The 27475-nt window shown below is 40.3% G+C and overlaps 1 protein-coding gene across 1 annotated transcript in view; it reads right to left on the bottom strand.

The window, feature by feature from the left end:
* Window positions 1-15971, bottom strand: part of cdh7a (cadherin 7a) — a 155308-nt gene extending 139337 nt beyond the window's left edge. The window contains exon 1 of the mRNA XM_031810424.1: window positions 15836-15971. The gene's annotated coding sequence lies outside the window, so the exon portion shown is untranslated. The remainder of the gene's footprint in view (window positions 1-15835) is intronic.
* Between the last annotated feature and the right edge of the window lie 11504 nt (window positions 15972-27475).

Here is a 27475-nt window from a genome sequence, read left to right as displayed (position 1 = left end):
CCATGTCTTTAGGACAGAAAGAGAGAGAAGAATGGAAAGAGAGGGAGAGAGGTTGGAGCCATGAAACATTGTAGCATTGTGTCAGCATGGAATCTATTGTGCTTGGGTTCGTAGGGGGAACCAGGAGCATGTGTGTGTGTGTGTGTGTGTGCATGTCTGTGTGTGTGGTGTGATTTTTTTTTTTTTTTATCAACCTGAGCTCCAATGAAAGGCAATGGCAGCAACGTTTCTGCATGCTGCTCTTCGAGGGAGACCTTGCAGATGCATTATACATCACAACAACAACCAAAGAAAATAAACAGAGTAAACAGTTTTGTATGACCTTTGGCTTCACAAGAACTCTCCATCTTTTCTCCTCAGTGGAACTGATGATATAAGTACAAAATATGGCAGAATGTAACTATGTGACCAATAAAGTGAAGATTTTCATTCAGAACAAAACTCAACCACCTCAGCGCTCCATTAAAATTTATTGCAGTTCAGATGGATATAACCTTACTTCAAGTGACAAAAGTCATAGTCTTAGAATATCCTCCAACAGTGTCTCTAGGGGGCTAGAGTGAGTGAAAGCTTTTAGGTAGTGTAGTACAGAGTCTTTTAAGCCAAACGCTTAGTCAGGAACAAGTTCAAACAGAATGAACGTTGAACACAACTGTTCATCTGAGAGGTTCGCGCTCTATTACGATTCAAAGACAAAAGTTGAAATAATACCAGAGAAACAACGTTATTGTGAGAAGATGTTTAATCATGTACAAGCTATCACTAGTCTTTATCCAAAGATAACACCATTCTAGAATTACTGTCCCTTTATTGCGGATATCCTTTGGGAGAGAGCGCAGAAGATCTGCATTGTAGTGCAGTTGAAATGTAAAGATCATTTCTGAATGAGCAAACATATGCAGTGTTTACTGTTAATGCAGTCTCTGCAAACACGGACACGTTGCCTTTAAATGTTAATTGTGTTATAGCACTGAAAAAGCAAGACATGTTGGAAGTGTATATAGTGTCTGGTCTTGAGATCCACAGTGTCTGCTGATTTTCACCCAAAGGTTTGTGGTCTCTCTGGGCCAAACCAACCACAATTCACCAATCATTAGGCAAATTTCATTCTTAAAGATTTGCAGTTTAGTTTCAAATAAATGTTTCTTTCTACACCTTTTGGATCAACTGAACCAATGTTCAGTAGCTTCTCTAAAATTCCCCGGTTTTCCCAAAAAATCATGGTTGGAAGATTCCAGAATTCCTGCTTATTCCCTCCTGATTCTGGGAATCTTCCAACTGCGATACAGCATTTACTGCGATGCAGCCTCAGCAGACTTCAGGGCTTTCATACTTCATACGCTTAGCGGAGCAGAGCAGAGCTATTGTGAAGGAAGTTGTCAAGGAAGATTGTGTTTATACAGGATGTACTGCCCCCACCTACTGCAACCAAACATGTCAATGTGGAGCTATATTTGAGAGGTGCACAGCTAGCGATACGGTAGAGAGCTTGATTTGGCCTCTGCATTCTTCCGGAGGCTCTGCATTTCCGTCACACCCTACATTACAAAGCCTCCAACCACATTTTCGGATCAAGTAGGAATTTGCTTAATATTTTAACCTTCCAAACTTGGAATTGTATCAACTCACTAACCAAGGCTTTTACTTGCAACATATATGCATCCACAACACCCCTAGTGGATAAGTAATTGTCGAATTGTGTGGCTAGTGCCTAAAGAGGAACAATCTGTACATATTGAAGATGCACATTCTCATCCCCAGAATCGATTTTCAAAAGATAAAGCTAGCAACTTCATAGTTAAGAACACTATAACAACATGGAAGAAAATGTCATTTCTTCTACAAGAACCAATACCACTCACTAAAAACAACCTTATGCAACAATCCTTGGATAGATTTCAGAATTCACTGATAAATTGGTCCACATGGAAAACTATAGACATAGAAACCACAAATTACAATTAGGTCCATGACAGAATTTTAAAAAGTAATTTTGGACTGACCAATAGTCAAATACATATATCACAACATTTCGATTTGAAATCTTTTGGACATAAGAGCAACCTTGAGGTCATCTTATTTAAGTCAGAAAAGGATGTTCATATGATAGGTGTCACGTTCGTCATAATGAGGAGACCAAGGCGCAGCGTAATATGAATACATACTTATTTTAATAAAGAAAGAACACTAAATAATCAAATAAATCAAATCAAATCAAATTTTATTTGTCACATACACATGGTTAGCAGATGTTAATGCGAGTGTATGCTTGTGCTTCTAGTTCCGACAATGCAGTAATAACAAACAAGTAATCTAGCTAACAATTCCAAAACTACTACCTTATAGACACAAGTGTAAGGGGATAAAGAATATGTACATAAAGATATGAATGAGTGATGGTACAGAGCGGCATAGGCAAGATACAGTAGATGGTATTGAGTACAGTATATACATATGAGATGAGTATGTAAACAAAGTGGCATGGTTAAAGTGGCTAGTGATACATGTATTACATAAAGATGCAGTAGATGATATAGAGTACAGTATATACGTATACATATGAGATGAATAATGTAGGGTATGTAGGTGTGCTATCTCCACCTGCTTCCATGGCAGGGTCTTGTCCCCTGCCATTACCTCCTCCCAGGTCCAGGATGTCCTCCACTCATCTTTCTCCCGGGTCCAGGATGTCCGCTCCTCATTCACATGCTGCTTGGTCATTATTTGGTGGGTTATTCTGTCACGATCGTCGTATAGAGGAGACCAAGGCGCAGCGTTGTAAGCGTACATCTTCTTTAATGAAAGAACACTGAACAAACTATACAAAACAACAAAACATGACGCTAATATGAGAAGTGCAGAACAGGCAACTCAACATAGACTAACAACCCACAAAATAACCAAGGAATATGGCTACCTAAATATGGTTCCCACCCAAACGGTAAACAGCTGCCTCTGATTGAGAACCAATCCAGGCAATCATAAACACCTAGACAAGATAAACCCCTAGACATACAAAAACTAAACAAACCACCCTTGTCACACCCTGACCTAACCAAATATGAAAGAAAACAAAGATATCTAAGGTCAGGGCGTGACAATAGGGAAAATATAGAAAACCTTGCAGAGAGCATATTCAACTAACAATCTAACAAAAAATATAAATTATTGGAACAAAGACTTAAAAAGGATGTTGGCACAAAATGGAGGAAAGTTGGAGCATAAACGAATGAAATTACACAAAAATGTATGCTCAATCCAGTATAAACTAATGTGTATAATGTATTATACACAAAAGACAAATTTCACAAATGCTAAAGCACGACTGGTAGAGTCATGTCTCAAGTGTAAACTAATAATGACTCAATAACCCATGCTTTCTGGGAATGCTATAAAGTCCTGAAGTTGTTAGAAGTAAAACAATGTAAACTTACTTTAATCCGTCTGCATATTTCAAGACATGGCATATGGGGGTGTAGTGCGATACCCAATTGGCTGGACGAATCTCTTTTCATCACACATCTTGTACAAAATGTATAGCAAAACTTGGACACAATGGAAGATTTTTATGATTTATTATTGAAACATTGAAATAGCATGGGCAACCGAGAAAAACGAACTGGTACAATTTAAGGCTAAGTTGCAAGCAATAATGCAGGCACTAGGGATGGGGGTGTGAGCATGCGGGTCTGAACAGATGAGAGGTAGTCATTGTTGGTCAAGTTGTTGTTCGTATGTATACATTTATTTTTAGAATGTAAAAAAAGGTGAGAAAATCTAAAATGTAATACTTTTTTTAAATACTAAAATTACAAAAATAAACCCACAGACTCCTCATCCTCTATCCAGCCTCCTTTCCATCCATCCATCTCTCCCTTTCTCTTTATCTCTCCCTCCTTCTCTCACTCCTTTTCTTTTTATCTTTCTCTCTCTCTTCCCACATGCTGCAACGCTGCAGGGGTGACTTGCATGAAGAGGAAATGTCTTATCTGAACCCTCTAATCTCTTTTATAAGCCTCACTTTACAGGGAATTACAAGTGCTTAGTAACCGATTAGATAGATATTGTCTCTTTAAACAGCATACATGCAATACAACCTGTTGAATTGAACAACTGGAGAGTTCAGGAAATGGTAAACACAGCTATTGGATATTATCACCTAGAATGTCAGATTCAGTTTTCACTATTCTATTCCTGTGTGGCGCTTGCAACACCAGGGGTAGTGGGTTTGGTTCTCGCTGGGGCCACCCATAGGATTTTTATTTATTACTATTCTAGGCGACTCATTGCTGTACATTTGAGTGACTACACTACAATGTATCTGACAGCACTAGCAGAGCCTATAAGCGTGGATAGCACGTGACTTTATGTCAGACCTGACTGGGATTGGGGCTCTACTACTGGAAAGTTCTTTCAAATATGCTAGTTGCAATCCCGTCCATCTGGCACTCCATGCAATGAAACAGTTGACTGCACTGGGCTCTTAAAGGTCCAGTGCAGTCAAAACAATTGTGTTTTTTATCCTATTGTACAACAGCTGATGAAACTAACACTGTAAAAGTCTGAAAAAAATGTATCAGTTTTATTTCCTGATAGTTGTTGGTTGACAATACAATCTACACAGGACCTTCTAATCAGCAAGTTTTCATCGGCAGGAGTTTCGGCTTGCCCGGTGGCATCAGCAGGCGGTAAATTGGTTAATAGACCAATAACAAAGAGTTCCAAACCTCTCTAACAATAACAGCTAGTTTTCCCCTCCCCACTTTGACCGCTCCCATAGTCCTAGCAAAATTATTGCAAAATAATTGTTTTACTAAAAAAGCTATTTCTGTCAATTTTTATTGAAACTATTCCAGTAAGATACTTAATTGTTACCCATAAATGATTTGATATTGATATAAAAATGGAAGCAAGGTGGAAGCTTTAACTTGTTATGGCTGCAATCCCCCTATCGGGATAAGTGTCATCAACAACCGCTGAATAGCATAGCGCTACATTCAATAAATATTAATAACAAGGTGCAATATGGGAAAACACAGCTTAATCTTTTGTTAATACACCTATCGTGTCAGATTTTGAAATTATGATTTACAGCGAAAGCAATCCAAGCGTTTGTGTAAGTTTATCGATCGCACGACAAAACATTAAGTATACTTAGCATCAGGAAGCTTGGTCACAAAAATCAGAAAAGCAATCAAATTAATTGTTTACCTTCGGATGTTTTCACTCACGAGACTCCCAGTTACACAACAAATGTTCCTTTTGTTCCATAAAGATTATTTTGTTTGTCGCGTTATGTTCAGAAATCCACAGGAAAGAGTGGTCACGACACCGCAGACTAAAATTCCAAATAGTTTCCATAATGTCCACAGAAACATGTCAAACGTTTTTTATAATCAATCGTCAGGTTGTTTTTAAAATATATAATCCATAATATATCAACCGTAAATGTCTTTCACAGTAGGAGAGGGAAAAGCAATACCTATCCAAACTCTGTTGCGCGAGCGATGTTATCGTTCTGGCTCATTTTTCAAAATAAAAGCCTGAAACTATGTCTGAAGACTGTTGACACCTTGAGGAAGCGATAGGAAAAGGAATCTGGTTCATATCCCTTTAAATCCAGCAAAGGGAGGCTATGGAACATGGAGTTTTCAAAATAGATGCCACTTCCTGTTTTGATTTTCCTCAGGGTTTTGCCTGCAATATCAGTTCTGTTATACTCACAGACAATATTTTGACAGTTTTGGAAACTTTAGAGTGTTTTCTATCTAATAATAATATGCATATATTAGCAACTGAGACTGGGGAGCTGGCCGTTTACAATGGGCACCTTTTCATCCAAGCTACTCAATACTGCCCCTGCAGCCATAAAAAGTTAACATCACACTCTTTATACCTACCCAGACCTTTCATACATGCTAACATCAAGGGGTTGGGGCCCGATTTTGGAGAGATGGGGAGCAATTTGGGCCGGCTATATCAACATATTTTGAAGGAAACTAAGACTTTCTGAACCCAGGTCTGCGAACATTGAATGGAATTATGAGAAACTCTGATGTCCGTGTTATGTATTATCCCTGCTCACCCTCACCCTTGCAATAGGAGTCATTATTGTTCAGTGGCCACAGAGAAGAGGGGCAGACATGACTGATACCACACTTCTCCATTTCTCCTGACCTGTCTTGGCAATGTCAAATCTTTATTTATATCAGCCAACAGAATCCTGCTCAAGCAGTCATGCATGCACAGGTAACAGGCATCACACTGTTTGCTTATCATTACTTCTTCCTCCCTCAACAACTCAGCCTTGGGCTGGATCTAGCGACGTCTGTCTTGCACACGTCACCGCCCTGTTGATAACGTCTTAGCCAGCTGCGCCAACGAAAAGATAGCAATTTGAAGCAGCGGGTGGAGAGATCAAGCTGAGGAGTGATTTACACACATATGACTTACTCTGAAGCATCTTCCTGTGAGGGGAGTCTGCCTGGTGCTTTGAAACTACCCAATATCGCTCTAAGATTTGATTTGGCCACAAGAGAAGCGATATGTTAACATGCTAAACTACTGCAATGCCGATTTGACTGAATTCAGCCCTGTGAGTTGGTGCTGCTGTGTATATAAACTTGATGGTAGCCTACGTTATGTTATTCCACTTAACCCTGTTGACTCTGTAGCCTAGACTAGGGCTGGGATTCAATCCAATCAGACATGGGGAGTGTTGAATGCGGTCTCTGTGAACACTGGAACATTGGCTTTAAAAGGTGCATAGCTGAGAAAGCACGATTGGATTGAATTCCATTCCCCCCAAACATTTTGCCAACGAGTTTCCAACCCCCCCATCAGTCCCACACACACAAACACGCATGCACACATGAACACACACACACACACACACACACACACACACACACACACACACACACACACACACACACACACACACACACACACACACACACACACACACACACACACACACAATTAGTAATTCCCTCTCTTCTCTGGTGTGTACACAGTGCACACAAGGGCACCGTGAGTCCCCTGGGCAAGATTTACACATCTCTGTAGCCATATCCCTGCTTCACTCTCACAGAGCAAATAGTTCCTCTTTCAAAGCATGACTGTTTGTTTGTGTGTTTTTGGTCGTGTGTGTGTGTGTGTCATACCCGGATCCAAGAGGGGGCTAAAGGGGGCTTACCCTTATGCGGTCAATTTCACGCCATATGTATTGATTTCAAAATAAAACTTGAAAAATAAAGTTGAGAATGTAAACATTATTTTTTCGAGGACGGATGAAATAATGGATGTTGAAATCAAAAACCAAACAATTGAAAGCATGTATAGAATTGTAAACAAAAATAAGACATCAAAAGCAAAACCCAATAACTTGTAAGCAAATAATTTCAAAGCGAGAGCAAATCTCTGACAATTTTTTACATATTTGAAAACAAATCCAAATTCGTTTCTGGATAAACTTTCCCAGCAACCAATCCTATTGAATAGATTTTGCCTACACTCTTGCCTGTATGTACTACCTTTTGGTTACGCTACACGTATCTTTGCTTTCGGTGTTTGTTTTTTTGCTTTCAGTGCCAGTCTTTTCGATTGAGAGTTTTGGCATTATTTTTCGGTGAAGGGCGGGGGTTTAGAGGGAGGCGTAGACAATGAGTCTCCATTGGTCCACTAGTTTTGGAGTGGCGGTTCGTCTGAACCCAATCAATTAACATGATAGATGATGATAGAACATGATAGAACATGATTTTTTTCTATTGCCTACTAAAGTAGACGGACTGACATCACCTCGTTTTAGGTTTTTAAGTTTTCAACATTTTCAGTCAAGGGTCAATAATGTACGGATATTACAATTCATCAAATGGACATACCATATTGGTCAATATTTATTATGTACCCAGTGCTAATTTGGAATGTGTCCTTCTGCCTTGATGTCACATGTCTATTAGTTTGGGTAGTGTTGCTGAACTGACATGATTTCAGGTGAAGGGAAAATTAACACTGATACATACACTGATACACTGATACATCCTGACAATGTTTGAGATTACTGTTATTGTGTGAGGAATGTATCTCGAGCATCATTTAAAATGCAGAGACCAGAATAAGGTTAGGGGTGTGTGGCGAAGATACGCTATATCCACTTCTCTCTCCACACTTTCTCTATTGCACACTAACTCCCGCCAATTCGTGTACACTATATGTTTCATTGTGTCAATTGTTTTGGGAATGTTTATCAATGCCCTGTGAAATATATAATCATCAGTGAAGTTACTGTTAATCCCAACATATTTCCCCATGAATTTAGAATGTTTGGTTACGGATATTATTGTAGAATTAATTAAATATAATATACAGTGCCTTTGGAAAGTATTCAGACCCGTTGATTTTTTAAACAATATGTTACGTAACAGCCTTATTCTAAAATTGGTTAAATTGTTTTTTTCCCCACATCAATCTACACACAATACTCCATAACAATTAAGCAAAACAAAAAAACTGCAATATCAAATTTACATTAAAGTTCCGACCCTTTACTCAGTACTTTGTTGATGCACCTTTGGCAGCGATTGCAGCATGGAGTCTTCCGTAGAGATGGTGCCAGGTTTCCTCCCAACGTGACGCTTGTCATTCAGGCCAAAGAGTTCAATCTTGGTTTCATCAGACCAGAGAATCTTGTTTCTAATGGTCTGAGATCTTTAGGTGCCTTTTGGAAAACTTCAAGCTGGCTGTCATTTGCCTTTTACTCAGGAGTGGCTGCTGTCTATCCACTCTATCATAAAGGCCTGATTGGTGGGGTGGTGCAGAGATGGTTGTCCTTCTGGAAGTTTTTCCCATCTCCACAGAGGAACTCTAGAGCTCTGTCAGAGTGAGCATCGGGTTCTTGGTCACCTACCTGCTGACAAAGGCCCTTCTCCCCTGAATGCTCAGTTTGGCAGGGCGGCCAGCTCTAGGAAGAGTCTTGGTGGCTCCAAACTTCTTCTATTTAAGAATGATGGAGCCACTGTGTTCTTGGGGACCTTCAATGCCGCAGATATGTTTTGGTTTCTTTCCCCAGATTTGTGCCTCGACACAATCCTGTCTCGAAGCTCTACGGACAATTCCTTCCACCTCATGGCTTGGTTTTTGCTCTGACATTCACCGTCAGCTGTGGGACCTTATATAGACAGGTGTGTGCCTTTCTAGATAATGTCCAGTCAATTGAATTTACCACAGGTTGATTCCAATCAAGTTGTAGAAACAAGGATGATCAATGGAAACAGGATGCACTTGAGCTTAATTTCAAGTCTCATAGCAAATAAGGTAAATAAGGTATTTCTGTTTTTTTAAATACATTTGCAAAAATGTCTAAAAACCTATATTCGCTTTGTCATTGTTCTGTATTGTGTGTAGTTTAAGGCTGTAACGTAACAACATACTTTCTGAAGGCACTGTAATTCCAATGCAAGAATCCCCCCAAAATTGCTCACTCTAACGATTTCAACTGCCCCCTTAGTCACTTTATCCAAGCAGCAGGTCTGGTACTGCGTGGCTCACAGTGTGAAAGCAACAAAGAAGACTATTGCAGTAGTTGCAATATGAAGCACTATATCCAACTGAGCACCGAGTAGAGTTGTCCTTATTTTCTCTTTGCCCTCACCCTCCTCCCCTCTTTCGCTTCCCACCTTTTTTTCATCCCAGTCCTGAAATATGCCTGTTGTCGGTCTTGGCACTGCATGACCGAAGCAGTGTTCTGCGGCTTCTCCAAATGGACTGAGACAGGATGATGAAGTCTCATTAGACTCTCCTGCCATCTGATGCGCGTTGCGCACGCTTCCAGAGAGCGCACTCAAACCGTGAGTTTCAAGCGTTTGCAGCACCACCGTCCCTCCATATCTAACCCCCTACCCCTCTCCCACTACTTTATGTCCCCCCTTCTCCTCAAACCATTTGCTAGAGACAGAGAGCTCCCTTGGAGTGAAGTGCAAACACAGGCATTTAGAGCACAAGACCACGCTTGGGGAACAACCGCAGCCTCCTGGGGAGAGAACGCTCAAACGCAGTGTGTGCACGCCACTCCTGTCATCTGGACATAAAGCACAGCGTGGGGAGTGACTGCTAACATAGCCTTGTTATCATGGCTAGCCGACTCAATTGTCAGCCCTTTATTGTGGTAGAGAGACTGAGGCAGAAGTTATCATGCATGTCGTTGAGAAACACTTTGGAGACGTAGCTTACGGAAAGGCATGATGATTTCCATACCAGAACTCAGCCTAATCAATTAACCAAATGTGGATTGACACTTACAAAACCTTTAATTAAAATGAATGAATCCATCCTTAAATTTACGATGGCATTACTCATGAACTATAACCTAATAATTTTGCCCTGTGCGTGTGCTGAAAGCTACTCGATGTCCTTCTTTATTAACACATTGACTAATCAAAACACACCCTGACACAGCATAGGCTACATGCAAGCACAGACTTAAGTATTCAAAGCAACATGCTTATTGCAAATAACATGTCATCAACTAACCTAAGCCTATTTCATGATTAGTGTGTTAATTTATTCATCTTCCACATTGTTTCCAAGAGTAATGTAATTCTATTTGTAGATGACTTGTTTATCATAGGCCTATATATTTTCCACAATACAGATGGCACACACAGTATAAGCATCTCTATAGGACATTAAGGCGGTAAGTAGAGGGCCCTAATCAACATGTGATGCAGTGCCTTTGCTATGATTGCTTATCATGCCCTACCGGCTTAAAACTAGAACCACTAAATCAGTAATTTTGACAGCTCATGAATTTATTTATTTTATTACTCTCCCATTTTTAAAGTCATGCCCCGTTCCGTACTTGAATTTGCTTAAATAAGTCTATATAACAGATTGATGTTGTTCGAAACATAATATCAGAAACAGAACTTAAACAGAACTTATTTCAATGGTTTTCACCCGTTGCCCCTCCAATGAAATATGCGGTGTCCAGCTGATAATCAGCCCGATATTTGCCTCAAAACTGAAGCTAAACTATACCTAATTTCACACATAACAACATATACACTACCGTTCAAAAGTTTGGGGTCACTTAGAAATGTCCTTGTTTTTTAAAGAAAAGCACATTTTTTTGCCCTTTAAAATAACATCTAATTGATCAGAAATACCATGTAGACATTGTTAATGATATAAATGACTATTGTAGCTGGAAATGGCTGATGTTTATTGGAATATGTACATAGTCGTACAGAGGCCCATTATCAGCAACAATCACTCCTGTGTTCCAATGGCACATTGTGTTACCTAATCCAAGTTTATCATTTTAAAAGGCTAATTGATCATTACAAAACCCTTTAGCAATTATGTTAGCACAGCTGAAAACTGTTGTTCTGATTAAAGAAGCAATAAAACTGTCCTTCTTTAGTCTAGTTGAGTATCTGGAGCATCAGCATTTGTAGGTTTGATTACAGGCTCAAAATGGCCAGAAACAAAGACCTTTCTTCTGAAACTCGTCAGTCTATTCTTGTTCTGAGAAATTAAGACTATTCCATGCGAGAAATTGCCAAGAAACAGAATATCTTGTACAACGCTGTGTACTACTGCCTTCACAGAACAGCGCAAACTGGCTCTAACCAGAACAGAAAGAGGAGTGGGAGGCCCCGGTGCACAACTTTGGCAAGGAGAGGAATATCACCATGGACAATTTCTTCACTTCACTGTCATTGGCAAACAAGTTGCTTGGAAATAAAACAAGCATAGTCGGCACCATGAACTAAGCAAGACGGGTGCTCCCTCCCTCTGCGCAAAATAATGCACCTGCACAGCCGTTGTTCTCCACAACGGTGCTAAAGAATGACAAGACAACAGTCACACTATACCATATCAAGGCAAGAAAGAGTGTTTCTGTCATGAGCACAATGCATCCGACAGTTGCCATTGAAAGGGAGACAATAAAGAGAAAACCGGATACTATTACGCCCCTACAACCAAACAAGGTATGTAAATATTACATTGCCATATATCAGTAAACATATGCAATGCATTATGCTCTTCTGTATAATACATGTTGTTTTTCCTATGGGACAATAATCATAATGTTTACTACAATGTCATTTTCTGGATTTTTTTCTTCTCATTTTGTCTGTCATAGTTGAAGTGTACCTATGATGAAAATTACAGGCCTCTCATCTTTTTCAGTGGGAGAACTAACTGAATACTTTTTTGCCCCACTGTATATTAATTATAATGCCATTATTGCTTTTGTGCTGATTTTCACTATTTATCAAGCACACGTGGCGCTTGTATTTATGTTAAGACAACTGTTTTCATCCTTTGACCGTGTTCTGCTGACCGTGCATCTTTGTGATTGGGGTATTTATTTTTAAATAAATATTTATTAATAGAAGCTGTTACCATCTTCCAACACATATGGTTTTTGTTTCATAGTTGTTACAAAAGCATGCCACGCATAAAATTGATTGAACATTTCAATGTTTGTGTTTTTTGGTTTTTACATATAGCTTACAGTAACATAAACTTATGAAAATGCTATTTTACTATTTAAAATGAAAAATAAATGGTATTCTAGTGTTACCTAACACCTTCATGAGCACAACCACATTATTATTTTAGAGATAGAATGTATTAATTACACTTTTAGAATGTTACAGTCACAATGACTGCTTGTTAGCTTGAAAAGGGGTGTCACGACTTCCACCGAAGTCGTTTCCACTCCTTGTTCGGGCGGCGGTTGGCTATCGTCGATCCATTTTTCATTTTCCATTTGTTTTGTCTTGTTTTCCTACACACCTGGTTTCCAATTCCCTTATTTTTTGTTGTGTATTTAACCCTCAGTTCCCCCCATGTCTTTGTGTGGGATTGTTTGTGCTTGTGCACCTGTTTACTGGTGTGCGTCAGGTTTTTTGTACCGATATTCTGTTGTATGTTTAGGCCGTTGGTTTTTGGATTATACTGCTCCGGCTACTACCTAGTTCTGCTCTCCTGCGTCTGAATTCCCTGCCACCAGTTACGCACCCCTTTACAAGGGGCCCCTCGAGGCCCAGCAGTTCTAGTGTTAAGGGAAACACGTGGGCTACATCATCATCATCTTCAATCTTGTCTCATTGTTCGAGCTCAGTCGGAATAAGTAGACCTGCACAGCAGCTAAACTATACAAAACTAATTTCACACATATAACAATAGATTAAATAAATTAAGTAAAGTATGATGGAGAAGAAAGGGGGAGAATGGGTGAGTTGATGAGCAAGGGGAAGCAAACAATGCATAAATATGTAATCACCAATTGTGACAGAAGAACAGGGCGGGCCATTCTATTGTATAGATATATTCTAATTATAATCTCAAAATGGAATGTACTCCATATCAGTCCACCAAATCTAAGCAGTCTTATCAGTCTACTCTGGCCAACTTGGAGTACACAGTGAGAGCAAGTGTAATTTACAATAGCAAGAAGACCAAGAAGAATGGATGTACATGCTGCGTTAGCGCAGCTACAATATCTGAATGAAAAGGACTCAGATGGTGGGAAAGAAATGAATCATGACATCTCTGATGATTACTCTTCCGATTCTGAGCCTCAGCTTGAACCTACACATTTGAGGCCTAAACGGAAATAAACCAGAACGGTACGCACTAGGCAGGTGCAGGCGCCACCACCAAATCAAACCGTGAGACAGGAGAGAGGAAGGGACGGCACTGTTTGGGAAAAGATCCACATCGGGCAGCAGGTGAGTGAGTGATGGAGAATGTGGTGATGAGGCTTGTGGAACCTTACACTGGCAAGGAGAGGAATATCACCAATTTCATCACTTCACTGTCATTGGCGAACAAGTTGCTTGGAAATAAAACAAGCCTAGTCGGCATCATGAACAAAGCGAAACGGGAGCACTCTCCCTCTGCGCAAAATAATAGAACAGGGTTAGCAAAGAAATCAACATATTTATATTTTAGTATGCACTCTTTTCCAGAAGGACTTACATGAGCAATTAGGGTAAAGTGCCTTGCTCAAGGGTACAGATAGATTTTTCACCTTGTCAGCATTGAGATTTGAACCAGCAACCTTTCAGTTCACCTTACCTGCCTCCCACATATCAAACAACAATCTGTTTGGGGAAGAATTACAGCCTATTATTGGGCAAATCTTGTCTTAAATTGTTCAAGAAAAATATAAGTTGTGAAACTTCTAAAACATCTCAATTTGTAGGCCTACAAACTATTGTCTATTTAATATACGTTTTTCAAACATACAGTAGTTGTTGACTTTGCATCCCCCCCAAATGTTAAAATCAGAAGTGTTATATCGAATAACTTTGCTTTGTCGTAGGCTATAGACCTACAGGTCATGATGTTGCTAGAACAGGGACCCAAAATCATTACAAACTATAGGCTAGTATCATCCACGCCACCCAGTGGACAAAATAAAACCTATACACTGGACCAGAAAGACCGTTATTCAAACGGAACAATCATTGTCTCGACTGATGAATGATGCAGAGATGTTAGATATGGAGTGATACTGTCTCATTTCATAACCACATTATCTGCCATATATGATTACCTATATTTATTATGAAACCCAAAGCGTCACTCAAAAGTATAGGCCTGCGCACTAATAAACTGAAAATGTTTGAGGACACGCAAATTCTAGCCTATTCGAGCCTACTTTACCAATTATTCATGATAATGATAGTTCCCATTCGTCCAATATGTCATATAAAATAGTCTCGATGTTTAGGTTAATGTACATAAAAGTTTAAACCAATAAAACATGTATGAGCAACATGAGCCACTGTATAGGTAGCCAGATCCATCATTATACAGCTTTATAATATTGCCTACGGAATTCTAATAAATGAGTCTGCGATGCAATCGTTTTTGATATTCATTAGAGGCATCACTATCATATTATGCAATTATACATCGCATGCAAGAAACATCACTGTCATATGAAATTGAGAAATAGGCTAAGCAAAACAGATCTTTTCGGATTTTAAAATAGTCCAAGTTGTTTTATTCTTCCAGATTCCTTACGGGCAAATTCTACTGAGAATAAAGCCATATCCAGTCAGTTTTGAAGAAACACACGTTTTTAGTTCATACAGAACATGTGTGTCAAAGAACTATACTAGAACTCATAAAATATCCAAATCATTAAAATTGTACCCTTGGACAGTTAGTTAATATGAAGTGAATCCTGTTTCAAACCATTGGACAGTTATAATATAAAGTGAATCCTGGTTCATACCTTTTTTTCTCGCGCTCCGAAACGCACTCAAAAGGAATCCGCAATCGCATAGCCAATAGATGCTGTAAAGAGGTCAATGGACCTTGAACAAAATAATGGAAATTCGTGGGGGAAAGATACCGAATCTTCTCATTGCCCCCAATAAAAATGTATGGATGTCAGCCCCAATACATGTTCACGTCATCGTCACCTGCAGTACAGTTCAAAACGACTTTGACTACCACCTTCTTCTACCGGTGTATACGAACGGGAGTTCGCATTTAACAGACACTTCTAAACATGAAAAGTGACTACTTCTAAATGTTATGCAGTGAAGACAGCCAAATATATGCACATCGGACTTTAGTAACCACATTATGGGCCTGTTACAACACAATTGAAGAATATCTACATTGTTAGATTTGTTGAATAGGCGCCAATCCAGTATCCTTCTTCTATCCCCCACGTTCTGCGTTCCATTGATCTCTTTGCCGCATGCATGTATGCTCTAAAAATTAAACTTAACACATGGTAAAGCCTCTGCCATAGTTGAAGTCTTGAGGAAGCCTCACTGTAACATCTTATAAGCCCTACCTTAACACTACGGTCGTTTGATGTCTTCCTCTCTCACACACAGTCAACACGATGCCACTGCAACAGACAGCAGCGCGCTCAACGTGATTGCAATAACTGCGCTGCTCAGCTCCTTAGCTCCAACTACGTGTTGTCGCTACAATGAGCTCCATTGAGAAGTCACAGCTGCAGCGGGACGCAGACCGATGATGGCTCCGCATGCTGTGGGAAGTGTTGGAGAAAAATATAACTGACAGTCATCAAACATGCTCCGACGCTTCAATGGCACCTTATAGACATACAGAAGTGGAAAGGGAGGCAGGCAGTCAAGCATACCGCTCTAGGCTACTTTTCCAGGCACAACAATACTGTTGGCATATTTTAAGAATACTATTGAATTAGGATGAACATAGACATGGGTGGGTAGTAGGACTGAACTAATTAACACTAAGGAGGAAATACTTATGGCAGCAGTGTGATATCAGATAACCTTGTAAAAACGGCCAAATTGCCAAATAACAAATACATTTTCAAACTGACAAATAACATATTGTCACAAACATTGCAATACATTTTATCTGTGACCAGTGTGCAGTGTAGACAAACCAACCATCTGTTTGTTGTGTCTTGTCAGGTTACGTAAACACAACGTGTGTGTAATGCCCTCCCAAGGCAATAGGTTACCCTTCTGTTTCCCTCAGGGTTGAATTGTATCTGCATCATGTATCATTAATTTTATCTGCATAACTCAAACTCAAATCTGGCAGTGCTGCATAAACACATGACATGCATGCACACATGCAGGTTGGAAGACAGATAGACACATGTGACCCACACGCCAGCCTGGTCTCATAGACAGAACATAGTACATTTAAATAAGACAGAAGGTTACTTGAGGTAAAAACAAAAGGAGGGTGGTTGGTCGATTACTTACTACCTTTTAGCTACTTTGCAACTACTTAGCATGTTAGATAACCCTTCCCCTAACCTTAACCCTTTAACCTAACTCCTATTCTTAACCCTACCTAACCCAGCATTTCCCAAACTCGGTCCTCAGGACCACAAGGAGTGCACATTTGTTTTTGCACTAACACTACACAGCTGATCCAAATGATCAAAGCTTGATGATTAGTTGATTCCGCTGTGTAGTGCTAGGGGGAAAGAAATACAGTGCATGCACCCCATGGAGTCCTGAGGATAGAGTATTTTTTAATTATTTTTTACCTTTATTTTACTAGGCAAGTCAGTTAAGAACAAATCCTTATTTTCAATGATGGCCTAGGAACAGTGGGTTAACTGCCTGTTCAGGGGTAGAACAACAGATTTGTGCCTTGTCAGCTCAGGGATTCGAACTTGCAACCTTTCGGTTACTAGTCCAACGCTCTAACCACTAGACTACCCTGCCGCCCCGAATGGGAAACCCTGCCCTAACCCCAAACCCTAACCCCTAGCCTTGTTAACGTTAGCTACCTAGATAAAGTCAGCCACAACAATTTGCAATTCGTAACAGGTCAAATGTTTTGCGATTTCATAACAAATTGTCAATTTTGCTAATTTGTAACATATCTTACAAATTGTAATTCATAACATATCACATGAAAGGAATGATGGATATCCACAAGTTAATATATACCAATACGAAACGTAGTGTATCATGCTAAAGGTAGTGTCTCAGATCTATGTACAGAATAATGCAAAATGCTCTGAGACCAAGTTGTTTACACACACACACGTTTATTTTAACTTTATTTTTACGAAATGTATCCGCTATAATTTCTTACAACCAACAACAACTTTTTAACATCAGATTGGCAGTTACTTACCTAATTTCAGGCCTCAACTTCATCTCATCTGCCCTGGGCTCTTTTTATAATTGCGACCCAAATTTTCAGGCTACCCAAGAGGAAACGGCGATGTTACTAAAGCAAGAGATGGGGATCCTGGCGAAATTAAGATGAAGGGGGAACCGGCCATCTCTTCCCTCCATTCTACTGGCCAGTCACTTGATAATAAGATGGATGACCTCTGATCACGGATTTCCTACCAACAAGACTCTCGAAACTGCAATATTCTCTGCTTTTCTGGTTGCCAGCAATTTTAATTCTGCGTCATTAAGACACGTGATACCAAACTTCCATACATTTTTACCCCAGAATGCAACATACTTTGAAAGGAGGTAACCAACGATGGTCACCAAGTTCACAAAAGTGATCTGCTCGAATGCACACATTGAGATGAGCAACATGCAAGACTTTGCTCTCACACAGTCACACAAAATATCTGTGCATGTGCACAAACAACAAAGAAGTTTAGCTTCGTGCTTTAACGCCCCTGGTTGTTTCAGAAATTGACCCACTACTACTGTTGACTTTGTGAATCTATGTCGTCTCGCTGAGTCTACCTTTGAAGAGCAGCTGAAGCAAAAATGATAATTTTGGTCTAAAAGGTCAGTGTCTTCCGAAACAGAGATTTTGAAATGTTTTCTGCAACATTTTTACTTGAGAAATACTACACTAAACCCCTTAGCTAGACGTAAAATTGCGCGACTAAGACCTCCTTGGCAAAATGTCAAAATTAATTAGATCTCTTGATTAATTTAAGATTCATTCAGACTTCATGAGGATGAAATGTTGCTACCGTGACTCAAGGGCCAAACAATAACTGCCAGCGTATGATATAGTGAACAAAACACACACATTGAACAACACATCCAAGACCTAAAGCTTGTTTTTTTTATGAGCAGCATACTGAATCGATGTGTTCAGCCCCCCTTAAAGATCGACTGCCACTAAAAAGCGACTTCACATTTTGAAAACGGCCTATGTGGCATCGTTTGACTCAAAAACATTTGTTCTAGTGTAAAAATGGAGATTTGAGAGATGATAGTAAAACATCATATTTTTTTACAATATTAACCTTCATTTAACTAGGGAAGTCAGTTAAGAACAAAGTCTTATTTACAATGACAGCCTACCCCAGCAAATTCTGGACAATGCTGGGCAAATTGTGCCACCCTATGGGATTCCAAATCAAAGCCAGATGTAATACAGCCTGGATTTCAACCAGGGAATGTAGTGACACCACTTGCGCTGAGATGCAATGCCTTAGACCACTGCACCACCCGGAAGACTGTATGCAATAGTTTTCCTTGGGTTGGGATTATTTCAATCCTGCCCACATGCCGACAGCTGGAAGCTCCCAAGTAATCATAATTTCAGAGCACAGCTGCACCTGATCTGATCAAAATGCCCATAGTCAATTTGGTTTGACATTCGATATCCCTATGGGGCTAGTTAGGGACTATCAGTAAATTACACAATGTACATGGGACAATATTTTTTAAATGGTAATGACAAAAAAATTTAATGATGTAAAAACCTCAAACCAACTATAAATTGTAGAAATTCATGTACAAATATTGAAAGCATTTAATAACACGTGCAACATGAAAATATTGTCCCATTTACATTGAGTCATTTATTGATGGTCCCTAACTAGCCCCAGAGATGTCAAATGTCAAACCAGCTCTGCCATGGTTACACACCAGCCGGCTGAAGTTAATTGGTGAAAGAAGTTGGCTAGCATTAGCTAGGCTGGGTGACTTCAAGACACAAGACCTGGTTCGACTGTTTCAAGTTATCTAGGAGGGTGAGTGACTGTAACTGTGTATTGTTTTGGCAGAGTGAATGTACAAACGCTTGCCATGTACAAACACACACACACAAGAGACACCCCCGCTGATTCATTTCTTCTTTACGAAGATGAAAAATTAGGCCAAATTAGAAAGTTCAGCCACCCTTTAAAACCTAACCAAAGATTATCTATTGTATTGACAAGATGGTCGGGTGACCATTCTAACAATGGAAATACATGTCCTCAAAGATGGAAGGCAGGCAAGAGGGGGCGAGATCAGGTGGCACCATTCTATCCATTGAGAGGGCAGATACGTGCGTCAACAACAGGCTCAACTCCAATACAAAGTTGTTTTGAAATGCCACTTGCGTCCACCTATATCACTGCATTTGTAACAACCTAACCATTATGAAATGTCTATTAGATTACATAAGCCTCACGTAGAAAATTAGCAATTCCATTTTTTGTTGACCTCCATGCAAAAATTCCTCACTTCGTGGTCTTATTTTTGTGGACAGATTTAGGCAGCATAAACCCTCTCGCTTTGCCTCATCCTCTCTGACATAACTTATGCACTACTGCCCTACAGTGGCAAGAAGTGACATCCCCAAAAACACAAATGATCTCTGGCAAAGTTGTAACAGTTTCTGTCTGTGTGTTTGTGTCTGTGTGATGTCTCTCGAAAAAGTGATTATATAAATGCTTCCCTGGTTATATAAATGCTAAATAAAACATGAAGGATAAAAAAAACACAATAAAATACAGTAAGACCTAAACACATAAGTATTCACACTGCAGAGTCAATACATGTTAGAATCATATTTGGCAGCGATTACAGCTGTGAGTCTTTCTGGGTAAGTCTGTAAGAGCTTTGCACGCCTGGATTGTACAATATTTGAACATTATTCTTTAAAAAATTCTTCAAGCTCTGTTAAGTTGGTTGTTTATCATCGCTAAACAGCCATTTTAAAGTCTTGCTAAAGATTTTCAAGCCGATTTAAGTTTAAAAAATGTAACTAGGCCACTCAGGAACATTCAATGTCATCTTGGTAAGCAGTTTATATTTGCCCTTGTGTTTTAGGTTATTGTCCTGCTGAAAGGTGAATTTGCCTCATAGTGTCTGTTGGAAAGCAGACTGAACCAGGTTCTGGCTGTGCTTAACTCTATTATGTTTATTTTTATCCTAAAAAAACTCCCTTGTCCTTGCCAATGACCAGCATACCCATAACATGATGCAGCCACCACGCTTGTAAATATGAAGAGTGAAACTCAGTCATGTGTTGTGTTGGATTGGCCCCAAACACAGCACTTTGTATTCAGGACATAAAGTTAATTTCCTTGCCATATTTTTTGCTGTTTTACTTTAGTGCCTCAATGCAAACAGGATGCGTGTTTTGGAATATTTTTTATTTTGTACAAGCTTCCTTTTCATTCTGTCACTTAGGTTAGTATTGTGGCATAACTACAATGTTGTTGATCCTTCCTCAGTTTCTCTTAGCACAGCCTTTTATCGCCATAACTGTTTTAAAGTCACTATTGGCCTCATTGTGAAATCCCCAATTTACTTTCTTCCTCTCCGGCAACTGAGTTAGTAAGGCGACTGTATCTTTGTAGTGAATGGGTATATTGATACACCATCTAAAGCGTAATTAATAACTTCACCATGATTTTTTCCCCTCGGTCTACCAATAGGTGCCCTTCTTTGCAATACATTGAAAAACCTCTCTGATCTTTGTGGTTGAATCTGTGTTTGACATTCACTGCTCGACTGAGGGACCTTACAGATAATTGTGTGGGGTACAGAGATGAGATAGTGTTTAATATGATTTTTGTATAACTATTGTTGCACACACAGTGAGTCGATGCAACTTATTATATGACTTGTTAAGTACATTTTTATGACTGAACTTACGGTGCATTCGGAAAGTACTCAGGTTTTTAGATATTTTTGCAAATGTATTAAAACACAAAAAAAGATGCCTTATTTACTTAAGTATTCAGACCGTTTGTTATGAGACTCGATTGAGCTCAGGTGCATCCTGTTCCTATTGAGCAACCTTGAGATGTTTCTACAACTTTATTGGAGTCCACCTGTGGTAAATTCAATTGATTGGATATGATTTGGAAAGGCACACATATGTCTATATAAAGTCCCACAGTTGACAGTGCATGTCCTCAGTAAAAGGCACATGATTGCCTGCTTGGAGTTTGCCAAAAGGGACCTAAAGACTGTCAGACCATGACAAACAAAATTATCTGGTCTGATGAACCAAGATTGAACTCTTTGGCCTGAATGCCAGTAGGGATGGTGCCAGGAGGAAACCTGGCACCATCCCTACGGTGAATTATGGTGGTGGTAGCATCAGCGTCGGCCCAAACTCTGAATGCAGTGCTGCCTAACTACAGTGTAATACTGCCAGAATTACAGTAAGGGAATTGAATTGCATGTTAAAACATTAAGTTAAAAACAAATTATGAATTATGTTTTAATGTAATATACTTATTTTCTGAAGTGGACATCAAGGGCTTTTGCTTGGGTGTGAAACGTTAAGCTAAAATTGTCAATGTTATTTTGTCAAATTATGTCTGTATGAACAGTATGAACAACATACTGTACTTTGCCATGTAGACTAGTTACCATGTAAGCCTATTTTAAGAATAGTAATACTCATTATATTGATACTTTCTTTCTACAGGCCTGAGTGAAGGATGTTGGTGCTCACCTTGACTTCCGGATAACAATTCATTAAATGTAAGTTTTGGATATCCGAGTTGTGACATTGCTTTATCAAAAGTGTTGTACAGGGGATAATCTCAATTGCATTTCCTTGATTCCTCACATCCTTTCTCCTCGCCTCCTTCTCACAATCCATTGGACGAGAAGAGTTCAGTCCTTTCTGAAGCGAGGACAGAGGACCCGAGAAATCAAGGAAATGCAATTGAGATTTTCACCATGACACTCAAAACCTTGAAATTATAACAGTATTTGAAAGGCAGCTAAGAGTTTGCCCTTTGGTGACTATTCCATTGATTCCATTGTACCAGTTAAATTAAACCAAGCCCAGCACTAATCACAAGTCCTTTTAGGCTAAATATACAAATAATATTTCTCTTGTGGATATTTAGTAAATTGTTACCAATGACATACTGTTGATGTACCAGGTTAGATTAGTAACCCTATGTCATAAAATACATGTTTAGTTTAAGGATGTCCACACAAGGCATACCACTGTTCTCTGAGCTCTTCCTGTGTTGTTGCATAAGGAAGTCTTTGAATTTTGCTTAACTTGCAAGGTAGCTTTTTTATTAATCTGGTTGCTGTTGCGCCCATTCAGAATTAACCCACTCATAGCTCCTTGTAACGGTTTTCTAAGTGTGGTGAAGGAGAGTCGGACCAAAATGCAGCGTGTAGATTGCGATCCATGTTCAATGAAAACGTAAAACTCGAATCAATACAAATGCACTACAAAACAACAAACTTAACGTAATGAAAACCGAACCAGCTTATACTAGTGTAAACTAACATAGAGACAGGAACAAAGACACTAAGGACAATCACCCACGACAAACTCCAAAGAATAAGGCTGCCTAAATATGGTTCCCAACAAGAGACAACGATAAGCACCTGCCTCTGATTGAGAACCACTCCAGACAGCCATAGACTTTGCTAGATAACCCCACTAGCTACAATCCCAAATACATACACACCAAAACCCCAAGACAAAACACACCACAATACAAAAACTCCATGCCACACCCTGGCCTGACCCAATACATGAAGAAAAACACAAAATACTTAGACCAGGGCGCGACACTCCTATACACCTGTGGTGATCTGAGAGGATTAGATGGGTGAGTATGGTGTTAACTTTATATAGACAACCATAAGTCAGGGTGGATATACTGCTATATAATATTATAATATTCTGACGAGCTTGGTGACGAATCGGTAGCCCTACTTATAATCGTCAGTGAAACATGCCGAAAATATAGTCCACCACAACCTGGTCAAGTATCTCCGTTGTCCCCAGACTGGCAGAAGCTTAACTGGTAATGTTTGGTCTAATCTATGATCTACATCTCAGTTATTCAAAAGAACTGTCCAACACCTTTGAATTCATTCAGAAAGATGTTAAACTGAAGTCAAGACATTGTCCAAACGACAAACACTGTCTTAAAACACCCTGTGTCCTTTTTTCAACATTACGAATGTGTCGTAAAACAGAAGTTTTCTGTATTTATTTTTGTTCCACGAGACATTGGGTTAGATTCAGTAAGAACTGAATGAACTGAAGAACTGTTCACTTTAAATGTGAACATTTGCACTCTATTTTGTTTTTATTTTTATTTATTTTATTTCACCTTTATTTAACCAGGTAGGCTAGTTGAGAACAAGTTCTCATTTGCAACTGCGTCCTGGCCAAGATAAAGCATAGCAATTTGACACATACAACAACACAGAGTTACATATGGAATAAATAAAACATACAGTCAATAATACCGTAGAAAAAAAGAAAACAAAAAGCCTATATACAGTGAGTGCAAATTAGGTAAGATAAGGGAGTTAATTAAGTCAATAAATAGGCCATGGTGGTGACGTAATTACAATATAGCAATTTAAAACTGGAATGGTAGATCTGCAGAAGATGAATGTGCAAGTAGAGATACTGGGGTGCAAAGGAGCAAGATAAATAAATAAATACAGTATGGGGATGAGGTAGATAGATGGGCTGTTTACAGATGAGCTATGTACAGGTGCAGTGATCTGTGAGCTTTTCTGACAGCTGGTGCTTAAAAGCTAGTGCGGGAGATATGAGTCTCCAGCTTCAGTGATTTTTGAAGTTCGTTCCAGTCATTGGCAGCAGAGAACTGGAAGGAAAGGCGACCAAAGGAGGAATTGGCTTTGGGAGATGACCAGTGAGATATACTTGCTGGAGCGCGTGCTACAAGTGGGTGCTGCTATGGTGACCAGTGAGCTGAGATAAGGCGGGGCTTTACCTAGCAGAGTCTTGTAGATAACCTGTAGCCAGTGGGTTCGGTGACGAATGTGAAGCGAGGGCCAACCAACGAGAGCGTACATGTCGCAGTGGTGGATAGTGCATGGGGCTTTGGTGACAAAACGGATGGCACTGTGATAGACTGCATCCAATTTGTTGGGTAGAGTGTTGGAGGCTATTTTATAGATGACATCGCCAAAGTCGAGGATCGGTAGGATGGTCAGTTTTACGAGGGTGTGTTTGGCAGCAAGAGTGAAAGGTGCTTTGTTTCGATGTAGGAAGCCAATTCTAGATTTAATTTTGGATTGGAGATGCTTAATGTGAGTCTGGAAGGAGAGTTTACAGTCTAACCAGACACACTGGTATTTGTAGGTGTCCACATATTCTAAGTCAGAGCCGTCCAGAGTAGTGATGATGGACGGGCAGGCGGGACGGTGCGGGCAGTGACTGATTGAATAGCATACATTTAGTTTTACTTGCATTTAAGAGCAGTTGGAGGCCACGGAAGGAGAGCTGTTTGGCATTGAAGGTCGTCAGGAGTTTAGTTAACACAGTGTCCAAAAGGGGCTAGAAGTATACAGAATGGTGTCATCTGCGTAGAGGTGGATCAGAGAATCACCAGCAGCAAGAGCGACATCATTGATGTATACAGAGAAGAGAAGAATTGAACCCTGTGGCACCCCCATAGAGACTGCCAGAGGTCCTGAAAACAGGCCCTCCAATTTGACACACTGAACTCTATCAGAGAAGTAGTTGGTAAACCAGACGAGGCAATCATTTGAGAAACCAAGGATGTCGAGTCTGCCAATTAGAATGTGGTGATTGACAGAGTCGAAAGCCTTGGTCAGGTTGATGAATACGGCTGCACGGTAATGTCTCTTATCAATGGCGTTTATGATATCGTTTAGGGCCTTGAACGTGGCTGAGGTGCACCCATGACCAGCTCTGAAACCAGATTGCATAGCGGAGAAGGTACGGTGGGATTCGAAATGGTCGGTAATCTGTTTGTTAACTTGGCTTTCGAAGACCTTAGAAAGACCGGGTAGGATAGATATAGGTCTGTAGCAGTTTGGGTCTAGTGTCACCCCCTTTGAAGAGGGGGATGACCGTGGCAGCGTTCCAATGTTTGGGAATCTCAGATGATATGAAAGAGAGGTTGAACAGGCTAGTAATAGAGGTTGCAACCATATTGGCAGATAATTTTGGAAAGAGAGGGTCCAGATTGTCTAGCCAGGCTGATTTGTAGGGGTACAGATTTTGCAGCTCTTTCAGAACATCAGCGATCTGGATTTGGCTGAAGGAGAAACGGTGGGGTCTTGGGCGGGTTGCTGTGGAAGGTGCCGGGCAGTTGACCGGGGTAGGGGTAGCCAGGTGGAAAGCATGGCCAGCCGTAGAGAAATGTTTATTGAAATTCTCAAATTTAGTGGATTTATCGGTGGTAACAGTGTTTCCTAGCCCCAGAGCAGTGGGCAGCTGGGAGGAGGTGCTCTTATTCTCCATGGATTTACATTGTCCCAGAACTTTTTTGAATTTGTACTACAGGATGCAAATTTCTGTTTGAAAAAGCTAGCCTTAGTTTTCCTAACTGCCTGTGTATATTTGTTCCTAACTTCCCTGAAAAGTTGCATATCACGGGGGCTATTCGATGCTAATGCAGAACGCCACAGGATGTTTTTGTGCTGGTCAAGGGCAGACAGGTCTGGAGTGAACCAAGGACTATATCTATTCCTCGTTTCACATTTTTTTAATGGAGCATGCTTATTTAAGATGGTGAGGAAGGACTTTTAAAGATTAACCAGGCATCCTCTACTGACGGGATGAGGTCAATGTCATTCCAGGATACCCCGGCCAGGTCGATTAGAAAGGCCTGCTTGCAGAAGTGTTTATGGGAGCATTTGACAGCGATGAGGGGTGGTCGTTTGATCGCAGACCCATTACGGATGCAGGCAATGAGGCAGTGATCGCTGAGATCTTGATTGAAAACAGCAGAGGTGTATTTGGAGGGCAGGTTGGTTAGGATGATATCTATGAGGGTGCCTGTGTTTACGGATTTGGGGTTGTACCTGGTAGGTTCATTGATAATTTGTGTGAGATTGAGGGCATCAAGCTTAGGTTGTAGGATGGCCGGGGCTTTAAGCATGTCCCAGTTTAGGTCACCTAGTAGCACGAGCTCAGAAGATAGATGGGGGGCAATCAATTCACATATGGTGCTGGGGGCAGAGGGTGGTCTATAGCAAGCTGCAACGGTGAGAGACTTGTTTCTGGAAAGGTGAATTTTTAGAAGTAGAAACTCGAATTGCTTGGGTACAGACCTGAATCGTAAAACAGAATTCTACAGGCAATCTTTGCAGTAGATTGCAACACCGCCCCCTTTGGCAGTTCTCTCTTGGCGGAAAATGTTATAGTTAGGGATGGAGATTTCAGGGTTTCTGTTGGTTTTCCTAAGTCAAGATTCAGACACGGCTAAGACATCCGGTTTGGCAGAGTGTGCTTAATCAGCGAGTAAAACAAACTTCGGGAGTAGGCTTCTAATGCTAACATGCATGAAACCAAGGATTTTACGGTTACAGAAGTAAACAAATGAGAGCACCTGGGGAGTGGGAGTGGAGCTAGGCACTGCAGGACCTGGATTAACCCCTACATCACCAGAGGAGAAGTAGGATAAGGATACGGCTAAAGTCTATACGAACTGGCTGTCTAGCACGTTCGGAACAGAGAGTAAAAGGAGCAGGGGCATGTGTAGTCAAGTGATCATATGGGTCCAGTGAATGGTTGGGCTGGCTGGGGACATGGCGATTCACGGCAATAACAAGCTAGGAGTTAGTAGGACGGGGCTAACAAGCTAGCAGTTAACAGACCGGAGCTAGCAAGCAAGCAGTTAGCAGACCGGGGATAGCAAGCTAGCAGTTGGCAGACCGGGGCTAGCAAGTCAGTAGAAAGGCCTTTGGCGGACGCTGGTAGTCATCCGGGGTTGCGGTTAGCTACTTGTTAGCACAGGCCTGCTAACTCACTGAATCGCCGTGTCCCCAAC

This window comes from Oncorhynchus kisutch, linkage group LG30 (genome assembly GCF_002021735.2).
Source record: "Oncorhynchus kisutch isolate 150728-3 linkage group LG30, Okis_V2, whole genome shotgun sequence".
Lineage (NCBI taxonomy): Eukaryota > Metazoa > Chordata > Actinopteri > Salmoniformes > Salmonidae > Oncorhynchus > Oncorhynchus kisutch.
This window is presented reverse-complemented; position numbering and strand designations above follow the sequence as displayed.